Genomic DNA, 11,937 nt, shown 5'->3' with positions numbered 1-11,937 from the left:
TGCTCTCTCTCATGAAGGAACTCTTTATTTCTTTCCAGAGCTTCATCAAGCATTGCTTGCAAGCCTTCCTTTTGTTTCTCGATGTTCCTCAGCTTGCAATCCATTTCTTCCTGATGTATTTTCTGTTGGTCTTTCTCGTAAAGCATCTCTTTATTTTTGAGCAGTGTTTCCTCAAGAGTTATTTGGAGCATTTTCAGTTTTTCCTCCAAGACTTCAAGCTTGGAGTCCGTTTCTTTCTCAAGCATTTCTTGTTGCTCTCTCTCTTGAATGAACTCTTTATTTCTCTGCACCGTTTTATCAAGCCTGATTTGGAGCAATCTGTGTTTTTCCTCCATCTCTTCAAGCTCGGAGTCTATTTCTTTTTGCTTCATTTCCATTTGCTCCTTGTCTTGAAGCAACTGTTGATTTTTGTGCAGAGTTGTATTATACTTTACCTGCAGCGCTTTTTTTTTTTTCCTCCATGCCTTGGAGTTTGCTCTGCAAGTCTCTCTGCTCGGCCTGTTGTTTCTCTTCTTGGTGGATTTCTTTAAGTTTTTCCAGAGCTTCGTCAAGCTTTTCTTGGAGCTCCTGATTCTTCTTGACCATGTTTTCCTGTTTTATGCTCTCTTTTTTCTCCTTTTGGATGATATCTTTATTTTTTTCCAGAGCTTCATCAAGCTTTTCTTGGAGCTCCTGATTCTTCTTGACCATATTTTTCTCTTTTATGCTCTCTTTTTTCTCCTTTTGGAGCAGATCTTTAATTTTTTCCAGAGCTTCATCAAGCTTTTCTTGGAGCTCCCGATTCTTATCTTGGAGAGCCCATTGTTTCTCCTCAATAATACCTTCTTTTTCTTGAAGTTGGTAGGATAATTTTTCTAATTCAGCTCTCTTGCTCTCATTTTCTTCCGTCAGGATCTTAATCTTCTCTCTGTTCATGAGATTTTTATTCTCAATTTCTTCCAATCGCTTTTCCTCTAATTCTATCTACTTGTTCGTCCCAAGGAAGAGAGCTGACATAAGGGTCTAGGGACTCATACCATGGAATAGAGCTGGGGTCAACTTCTTGTCTTTCTTGATTTTTCTGAGACATGTTGGAGTCTGTATACCGTGAGTATGAAAAGGATCCAAATGATTCAAAATGCTTTACTGGTGAACGTTCGAATGCTGCTAACATAAGTGCTGCAAATAACGGACTAAAAGTTGTACATCCTCACCCCTACTTAAGGATTCATGAGGATCAAAGCTTCAAAGGATCAAAGCTTTAGAAGATTGTGACATCAGAATTCCATAAGCCAATAAGGTTGTCACTAGGGATGGGTATCATTTAGGTTTTATCCGATACCGGTGCCAAACCGGTACTTTTGAAACGGTGCCGGTGCTTAAACGGTGCTCAAACCAGTGCTTAAAGAATGGAGAACACAAAATTGGTCCAAAAACCTCATGTTCAGATGGTTTTTTTTGTAAAAAGATAACAATGTTAGCCTTTTCTGCAGCTATGGGGCATATATGGTAACATTCTTGGCTGGAAGCAGTGCTTAAACAATGGAAAAAACAAACTTTGTCCAAAAACCTCTCATGTTTAACTGTTTTCCACTTTTTCTTTGGTCATTTTAGCCTTTTTGGCCAGGGTGAAGGGAGCATCTGCCATCAAACAAGAAGACAGTCGCATGTAGCTATGATGATGTTTGCTAGTTCACCTTACATGCATTAATGTAATAACGTGGTTAGCCTACTCAACGTAAATCACATACGAACAACATTAAGCTACTCACGCAGAGAAGAACGGCTGCTGCTGCCATCCTCATCATTTCTGCTACACTGGCAGGGCTAGGGGCCAGGACTCTCCTCTTCGGATTTTTGGGGGATGTTGCTAACTCCGGGTCCGATAACAGGCAACCCACCCGCAGTAGATGTGCACGGTGTGAGGTCTCGCAGCAAGCTATCAAATATGGCGCATTTCTTGGCTTTTTAAAAAAAACCCGCTATGCGTCGCCAGGTGTTTCATCGGATTTGAGGTGTTACCTCCTTTGACAGTATCACAGTATCAGCTTAAAGCACTTGTTGCAGGCTGCTGAGTTTGCATATTTTGCTGTGAAGTACAGCCAGACTTTTGACCGCTTTGCCTTGGGCATTTTTAATCTGTAGCTCTGCTCTAAAAGAACGTATGTACCTGGACCCGCCTACTATCCTCGGAAACGTAAAATGATTGGCTAGAATCTAAAGTGTATCACAGCTCAGGAAAAAAAAAGCACCGAAATGTGCGCTGCTTTTCGGTCTGGTTACTACCGTTTATGACAGAACCGGTGCCATCATCCCTAGTTGTCACATGACATTCTTGAATGAGGTCATATTTTTGTATGTATTTTTTAAAATAACATCAACATTCCGTAAGCCAGTGAGGTTCTTACATGACTTTTGAATGAGGATAATTTTTTGGTTTGGAAAATTACCAATAAAGTTTCAACCCCTGTTATTTTTGTAAAAAAAAAAAAAAGTGTTATTGCAATAACATAAAAAGTGAGTAATGAAAGTAAGTAAAAGTACAATTTTATTTATATAGCACCTTTCAAGACAAATTACTTTTGTTTGAGTTGTTTTGCTAACTCGTTGAAGTGTTACTGGGTATCATAACCAGACAGTTTGCGCATACAGTGAGTGAAAGCCTTGGGTGGACTGAATCAGGCTAAATTAAATTGATAGAACTGAGTGGAGTTCTATCGATTGTATTGACCAGACAGAACAACAACTAAAAGAAACTTTGATTAATCTGAAAGGAACAAATATACACTCTAAAAAGTAATTAATGGGATCTTTAGTCATTACTTACATATATATGTTGTTGTGAAATGAAAAATCAAGTTCATAAATACTGTTAGACTTCCTAATTAAAATTTTTATTTTATTGAGTTCGGGTGACACATAAATTATGCCTCTTTACTCAATATATAATCGTGATTTGTCTGAATTTAAAATCTTCTTTTAATCAAAAAACAATATAATTTTAAGTTCTGTCGATGTAAAATACAACTTGATGACGTGTAAACAGCTCATAGTTCCCTTCTTCTACACAAGCGGACATATTCAACAGCACGTGTTCAAGGTTTATCGAGAGCTGTGTTCGTCGCGAACGGTGAGTAATTTTATGCGAAATTACACATATCTGCAGTCGCTCTGGATTTTGTTAGTTTACTTTAAAACAACGACGTAACATACATAACATACATCTTAGCTTGCCCCCGCGTTTGTGTGTTTTAATATACACACAGCAGCTAATTCTGCGATAGCATAAATTGTTGGGCTCTTTTTGGAAAATTTAACACTGACGTTACTCTAATGCAGACCACTGTAATTGTCTTATAATTTTTAAAAGATAGCGGACGTTGTTCGCCCTGGCGCAAACTACTATGCTAACGTAGCTAGCCAAGCTAAGTTGTGTTCACTGTGATTTTATTTTTGAAATGTGAAATTTATTTTTTGAAGGGAAGCATTTTATGTTAGTAATTGTTAAGAAACGCTTCTAAATTTTCGTAACGTTACGGGGTGAAGTTCAACCCCATTGGCTTCTGCGCAGGAAGTGCGGTCGCCATTAGTCCGGTGTGTCTGTTGACCGCTAAGAGCGGTTCTTCACCGGCTGCTCGGCCTATTTTCACAGGTAAAAGACCAGACTTAAGTGCACTGTGCCGCATATGGTAGGCTAGTTAGCTGTCCCTAATTTTTGGGTACTTTCCGTGTTTTGTAGAGACGTAGAGGCGACGTGCATTGGCACTGGCTGTAACATTGATATGCCTCAATAAAGGTTGAAAGTAAGAAAAAAATCAATAGCGGGCCGCCATCTTGGTTGGGTCCCCATTCGCCACCAGTGCATTTTTTCTACTGAGGAATGTATTCACCCATGGTAAATAAGGAAAATGTTTAAATATTTTTCCAAACAGATAAGGCAAGAAAGGTCAATAATCCCACATATGGTTTCAGTAGTATGCCAGTTTTTGCAACACTAGGGTGCACAAAAATGACCATAGCTGCTGACTCAGCATTGATTCCAATTTGGTTTTGGAGAATGAAATGAAAACAGATCAAGTGGGATTATTGACATTGTAGCTTGTGTATAAAAAAGTTTGGGTTTTTTTTTCGTATTTACTGTCAGAAATGATTCTGACATTCACATAGTCATAGAACAAAATATTCTGTGAGCCTTCAAAATCAGTGAAAAAGCTAAATATCTCTGGCACTGAGGGGAGTATGAAATCTGAGAGTGGCTGGCACTGAATGAGTTAAGGGACATTCCAACCCTAAGTGAAGATATGTCTATTGCCATGTATAAGTGAGAAAAAAGCATTTCAGAATTACAATCTGAAGATGTTTATTGCCATTGTCATTGAACATAATTTGCTGAATAGAAACCTGTTTCCGTGATAAGGTGCAACACAAACACACAGGATAAAAAATTTTGTAGCCAGCGCAGTCATTTTCCTGATCTGGCAGCAGCTTTAGCAGAGCATAAACAATGGAAGTGAATGGCAGGTACTAGCATTTTGTGTGCAAAAGTGATTAAAATCACTCAATAATGATACCAAGTATTCCTGGGGAGCTCAACAATCATGCTGACTGCAAATGAAAAGTATGAATTGACATGAAGGATTTTCAGGAGCCGATTTAGACTTGGGACTACATTACGACAAAGCACTGCTGTAAGCCTCCACATGGTTATAACACAGCAGTTGAAGCCACTGCCGACCAGTGTCTATAAACCAACATGCTATTTGTGCAATATTTCTTCAACAAATCAAAGACCCATCCATTGTTACTGCAGCTTACCATGCTTGTATAGTAGTGGCTGTGTGTGTTTGTTTATGGAAGCTGGAGGCTTTTCCAACTGTTGCGTTATATCCATGCACCATGCAGTGGATGTTTACAGCGGTGTTTGTCGTAACTGCAATGTAGTCTCAAGTCTAAATCAGCTTCTGCAAATCTTCCGTGTTACTTTTGCACTTTTCATTTGCCGTGAACATGATTACTGAGCTCCCAAGAAATATTTGTTTTCATTACTGTTTTCATTTTTGTTAGTCATTTTAATCACTTTTGCACACAACATGCTAGCACCTGCTATTCACTTCCATTGTTTGTGCTCTGCTAAAGCAAATGGATTGCTTCCGGATCAGGAGAATTAGTGTGCTGTTTACAAAAGGCTTGTTTCTCACTTTCTAACTGTGGCAATATGGCAATAGATAAAATTTCACTTAGAAGTGGAATAACCCTTAAAAATGATTTATTAGATTTTCTTTTCAAAGTGGAAAAACAAAACTGTGAAAAACAAGACATTTTTTATTTTAAACGTTGGATTATGGTTTAATTTAGCTTTTAAAAATTACAGAATGACAAAGTAAAATCACTGAAAAACACAAAAGACAACCTGTTTTAGCTTATTTTCCTACCTGTAGTAGTTCATTCCCTTATGCACGTCATCCTGAAGTGCTTGAGCTATGTTTATTATACATCCTAACATTTAATTTCTCCTACAAGGATGAGGAGGAGCTCAACGCAGACCTTGCAATGCAAATCATGAAGATTGCTATCATTGGTGATGGGCCTCCAACCATCATCGTTGAGGGATCCAAGATCCTGGAGAGGATTGATGTTGCCAGATCCTGTGCTTTGATGATGGGAGTAATCTACGCTCTGAACCTTACCTATCCCAAGCAGCTGAAATTTACCTTTGAGGTATTTCAAAAGCTATGCCTTGAGCTTGATGGACAAAAAGCCAGCTCTAAAGTAATGAATCTTTAGTTTGGTATTTTCTAGAGCAGACTTGATAGACCATTCGTGAGTGAGTTTCACAAAAACCTTATTCCTGCATTTCTGGCACTACTTCATTGTGTTTTACTAAATTTTAAAGCGCTGTTCTTAAGTCTTCTGAGTTAATGGTTTGCTGTGTCTTAAATGCTGTTATTTGCACATTTTTAAGGAATGCGTTTAATTTCTCCCATGACCTGTGTTCTGAGGGTATTGGTGTGTTTTAAAGTTTGTGTAATGCCCTCTTTAGCTGGCCTTAATCTTGAGGGTGAAAAGTCAAATATGGAAGAGAATCAAGAATACTTTGTAAGAGTGCTGACAAAGTTGAATGAAAGAAGCTTTGCTCATTTTATGTTTAAATTAGTGCATTTAATGTATAGCAGCCTGTCATCTTTTGTTTTGATTCACTGTCACATGTTAAAGTAAAAAAAAGAGGATTCAAGTAGTAGGTTTTATTACAATTTTAATACACAGTTCCTTAAGTTTCAGCGGGCAATTTGTGTTCTAGGAAACTGAAGCCCACAAATCTTGCACTTCGCATGCACGTTAAAGAATTGTGATGTTTGTTATTGTAATTAAATGGGTCTAACTCATTTGAATACATCTGTCTGAATTTCTATTCTTTCTGAGCACCAGGTACGAGTCCGTTAGCTGATGTCCAGGTATTTGGCATCACATCTGCCGCATTCAAACAAATACACACAACATCCATTTCTTTTTTCTGAAGGTCATGACACAAGCGCACACACAGCCCATGTTAAGGCTGACGTTCGTTTGGGGAAAAAAGTGATCGACAAGTTTCTAAGGTCTTAGAACCTTGACTTCTTTGTGGGCAGGCACCACCATGCATGAGCCTGCCTACGCGGTAGTCATGGTTATAAGACACAGCCAAATGATCAAGGTTGTATTTTGGAGCGAATTAGCCTGCTGGGAAACAGGTAAATACCCTTATAGAATCTCCTGTGGGACCAAAAAATTACTACACTGTAACCAAAATATCATATTTGACCAACATAAATACTATTTATGCCGACAGTTAAGTTCATTTTAATTATAAATGTGTTTTATTTTGATCAAAAAGTTACTTCACCATACATAAATATAATCTTGGATCAACTTAAATTCCTGTGTATTTGTTGACAATTATTAAGTTCATGTTACTCAGAATGTGTTTTTTTTTTTGTGGCCAAAAAGTAACTTCACTATACATAAAATTCACGTTGGATCAACTTAAATTTTTGTGTTCTAGTCGAAAATTATTAAGTTAATTTTACTTAAGAATGTTTTTAATTGTGGCCAAAAAAGCTACTTCACCATACTCAAAAATATTGCTTTGAATTAATGTTATTCTGCCAGAAGTTGGCTTAACTCAAAAATTCTAGTGGAAAACGTTAACATGTTTTTTTTTATTTGAACCAATGTTTTACTTATTAGAGTGTAGGTTAACTAGTAGCTGATACAAATCAGGATTTAAAACCATTTTTTGTTTGTTTTTCTGTTTGACTCCTTGTTTTGTTTAATATTGCAATTTATATGATAGTATTATGGGTTTGTTAAACTTTTCGATGTGCAAATGTTGGAAAATGAAATATCACAGCTGGAAATCAATGAAAGTGGAAATTCAGAAGAAGTTCTGTCCAATATCTCAGTCTTTCCATGTTCTGTGCAAAATATTTTGGCTCATGTGCAATATCTTGGTCCCAGTAGAACTACCATCTCCACCCTAAATGACCATAGCCCTTCCATCCTTATTTATTTATTACATTATATAATTGCCCTTGTATACAGACCCACAATGTTTCTGTTTCAATATTTCGTACACATATACATTGCTTTTTATTTTATTTTATTTATTTATCCCCCCCCCTTTGTTGTATATTGGTTTCTCTTCTTCTTACTTTTGCACCTTTGTGGTCAAGCTACCCAATTTCGCTGTACAAGAAACTGCACAATGACAATAAAAAGCTCTAAGTCTAAGTCTTTTCCTCATTAATGCACAACATAGATAACTATGTAATGTGTCTGTTGCACACTTTGTATGTCAGGAATAACCATAAATGTGTTGTCTTACAAACGGCTGTATCAGGTCTTTGCATCCACAATAAGCGAGGATAACAGAACTCCTGGAAAGCAGAAAAAAAATCTGGTTCTTGTTTTTAAGACAGCTATCTTTAGTTTAACGTCCGTCAAAATCCGTCAGGAGGGATCAGGAGAGAGCAATGGTCTGCCAAGCCATTCCCTGTTTCAAAGTTTAATAGTTTTGCACCTGCTGTCGCTTTAATATTAAACTAACGAGGTTGAAATGGACTCACAGTGGTTTCTGCTTCTTAATTGGACAGATTTATATCCCTTAAGTATAACCAACTTTGTGTTATCTGCAACCCGTTCTCACTCCCAAAGCGTAACATTTTACGCTAGGTGACAAATCGTCACCATATTACGTTTTCGGTTACCCACCACGTTCCTAAATGACGACCTCGGAAAAAGAGGAAATATGAGAACCGTCTGGACTGCACCTACACATGTTCGCTCTTATTCTTCAAATCGCTTAGAAACACGCTATTTAACATCATTAAAGTCCTGGTTAAGGTCAGGAATAAGGTTATGGTCAGGGCTAGGGATAAGGTTAGGTTTAGGGCTGGAATACAGGGCTGGAACATCTATTACCGCGGAAGCGTCATTGCACTGGATCCCAGCCATAACCCGCCGCGTACCATAAGAACGCCGAAGGTCTCCTTTCGCGTTCCTCAGGAACGCCGCGGGACGTGACAAAACGTCGACATGTTACGCCTCGGGAGTGAGAACGCTCTGACATGTCAGTTATGAGGAGTGAAGGAAAAAATACAAGATTGATGATACAGGATCTGGATCAGATGGAGAAACAGGCGGAGGAGGCAGGAAGCCAGCAAGAGGTAGGAAGGCATCAAAATGAATAGCACAAACATGTCTGCCTGTTAAATATAGAACATCAGCCACCATGTTTTAACTCAACTCTAAAGGTAAATACTTCAAGTCCCTCTTCCAGCCTTGCGAGCTATAACCTCCAACCTCTTTGTTGTGTCGTGCCTCTCCCAGGTTGTGGCTGTGGCCGACGAGGTCCAAACGTACAGAGCTCCGGTGACCACAAAGCACGCTCGGAGCTGAAAACAAAGGATCAGATCATGAAGCAGCGCAAGAAAAAGCAGAAGCACCAGTTCCTGCAGGGCGGGGGGATGAGGAAGCTCCGCTCCAAGAACAAAAAGTGGCTCGGATAAGTTAAAAAGTCAGGTTTTGGAAGGGGTGGCCATAAGAAAGGCAAGCTGAGGAAGAAACTGGGAGGAGGACAGAGGGTTGATGGTGTGGAGTGTTGTATTGCTGATAATGTTTGCACTCCGTGCTTACTGTCCCTTGTGGTCCACCGTAGTGGCAACGGGGAGTGTTTGCTGTCACGAAAGTGGGTGTGTTTTATGTTGAAATGGACGAGCGGCAATAAAGATAATGGTGGCTCACGAAGCAGATTATGAACACGTTATTCATAAGTTTGAGACAGAATATTACATGGTGTCAGAGTAAATCGAACTAAACGCCCACCGACAGAGCGAAATGGATTCGTCGGGAGTTCCTGCACCACGGATGGACTGGGATTCAGCCAATCTTCCCGATGCCTGGCGGAGGTTCGTGCAACATGTGAAGCTAATGTTTAGCGGCCCGCTAAGCGGCAAGCCCGAGGAGACCCAGTGCAGCTATCTTCTTCTGTGGGTAGGAGAAAGAGGCAGGGACATTTATAACACATGGCAGCTGTCTGATGAAGAAGCTAAAAAGCTGACCACATATCTCGACAGGTTTGAACAGTACCTCATGCCGAAAACGAACACCATTTTCGCCAGATACAAGTTTAATGAAAGACTCCAAGGTGAAGGGGAGTCATTTGAACACTTTGTGACCGAGTTAAAGTTACTCGTCAAGCAGTGTGGCTACGTTAACAGTGATGAAATGGTCCGAGACAGGATTGTCTTTGCAACCAGTTTACCACAAGTCAGAGAAAAGCTGCTGAGCCAAGGGTCAGATTTGACTCTAGAAAAAGCCATAGACATTGCACGCTCCTATGAGATCGCACGAGAGCAATTGAAAGCCATGGTTGACCCACACACGAGCCTGCAGGGAGCAGCGCCCGCGCATGCAGTATCCGCTAAGCGCCAGAGTACGCAGCAAAAAGATAGGAGGGCACCTCATTATAATAAGATGGGAAAAGTGTGTGGAAGATGTGCACGAGCACACAGCCAGAAGGAGGAGTGTCCTGCAAAAGGGAAGAGGTGCAAAAAGTGCAATAAAATGAACCACTTTGCCAAAGCATGCCGTTCACAAGCACCACACCAACCCAACCCAGTGTACTCTATTAACCCTGACACTCCAAGCGATGAAGCGGAGCTATTCATAGATTCCATAACAAAGTGCAACGAAGGGGAGGCCGATGAACAGGCTTACGCCGACGTAGAAGTAGGCTCACTGCATCACACGGTGAGTTTTAAGCTTGACACAGGAGCCACTGCTAACGTCATCCCTGCCCGATTGTTTAAGAAGTGTTTTAAGCAGGTTAGCTTGGCACCGCCCACACGCACACTATCTGGCTATGGAGGAGAAAAACTCAACATCAAGGGCACGTGCCAGTTGAAGTGCAGGTGGAAAGGCATTCACAAGATGCTGACATTTGACATAGTAGACACTGCAGCACCCCCCATCCTAGGGTTGAGAGCATGTCTGGATCTAAACCTAGTCAAGCTGGTCATGTCAGTACAGATAACAAATGTCATGGAGGAGTTTGCCGATGTGTTCGAGGGCATAGGGAAATTCCCAGGAGAATGCGACTTACACATTGACCCAGACGCCATGCCCGTTGTGTGCCCCCCCCCCGGAGGATCCCTTTCACACTGCGGGAACGACTGAAACGGGAGTTGGATGACATGGAGAAAAACGGCATAATCATCAAAGTAGAAGAACCCACAGAATGGGTAAACGGACTGGTGGTCGCAGAGAAGCGTACTGGGAAGCTCAGAGTATGCCTCGATCCTCGCGAATTAAACAAAGCCATCAAAAGACCTCATTACCCGCTTCCAACATTGGATGACATCACACCAAAGCTGGCAGGAGCACAGTACTTCAGTGTCATGGATGCTCGCTCAGGCTATTGGGCCATCCAACTAACCACCAAGTCATCGCTCCTCACCACCTTCAACACGACCTTTGGCAGGTACCGTTTTCTGCGCCTTCCTTTTGGGATAATATCAGCACAGGACATTTTCCAAAGGAAAATCGATGAGACGTATGAAGGGCTCAATGGAGTGGCAGCCATCGTGGATGACATCCTCGTGTTTGGCAGGACAAAGGAGGAACACGACGAGAACCTCCGTGCCATGCTTGAGCGCACACGGGAGCGAGGAGTACGTCTCAATCCAGAGAAATGTGTCATAGGCGCCACAGAAGTGAGCTACTTTGGACACAAACTCACCCGGGAGGGCATCCAGCCAGACCCAAAGAAACTGCAGGCCATAAAGGACATGCCACCTCCTGAGAATAAGAATGAGCTTGAGACAATCCTTGGAATGGCGAACTACCTGTCCAGATTCGCACCACGACTATCAGAGGTGAACGCACCGCTGCGTCAGCTGCTCAAACAAGACTCAGAGTTCATCTGGGATCAGACCCACGACAGAGTCTTCCAGCAAATGAAAGATCTCATAACCAGAGAACCAGGCCCCATACTGGCATACTACGACACGACCAAGGAGCTACGGCTACAGGTAGATGCATCAAAGTATGGTTTGGGAGCTGTGTTAATGCAGGACGGACATCCAATAGCATATGCTTCAAAGACACTGACCCTAACAGAAGTCAACTATGCACAGATCGAAAAAGAGCTCTTTGCAGTGCTGTTTGGATGCAAGCGTTTCCACACGTACATATACGGCAGGAGAGTCATCGTAGAGTCGGACCACAAGCCGTTGGAGCACATACTGAAGAAACCAATCTCTGTAGCCCCTGCTCGTCTGCAGCGCATGCTGTTACAGCTGCAGAGATACGACATAGAGATCGTGCAACGGCCCGGAAAAGACATACCTGTGGCCGACACACTGTCCAGGAAACCATTGCCCGACCAAGACAGCACGCTGAGTGAAGGCATGGAGGACCAGA

Source organism: Rhamphochromis longiceps, linkage group LG15, assembly GCF_057381845.1.
Source record: "Rhamphochromis longiceps isolate RC_006_pf linkage group LG15, R_longiceps_female_GT1.1, whole genome shotgun sequence".
In the NCBI taxonomy this organism is placed as follows: Eukaryota; Metazoa; Chordata; class Actinopteri; order Cichliformes; family Cichlidae; genus Rhamphochromis; species Rhamphochromis longiceps.
Note: the sequence above shows the minus strand (reverse complement) of the source record.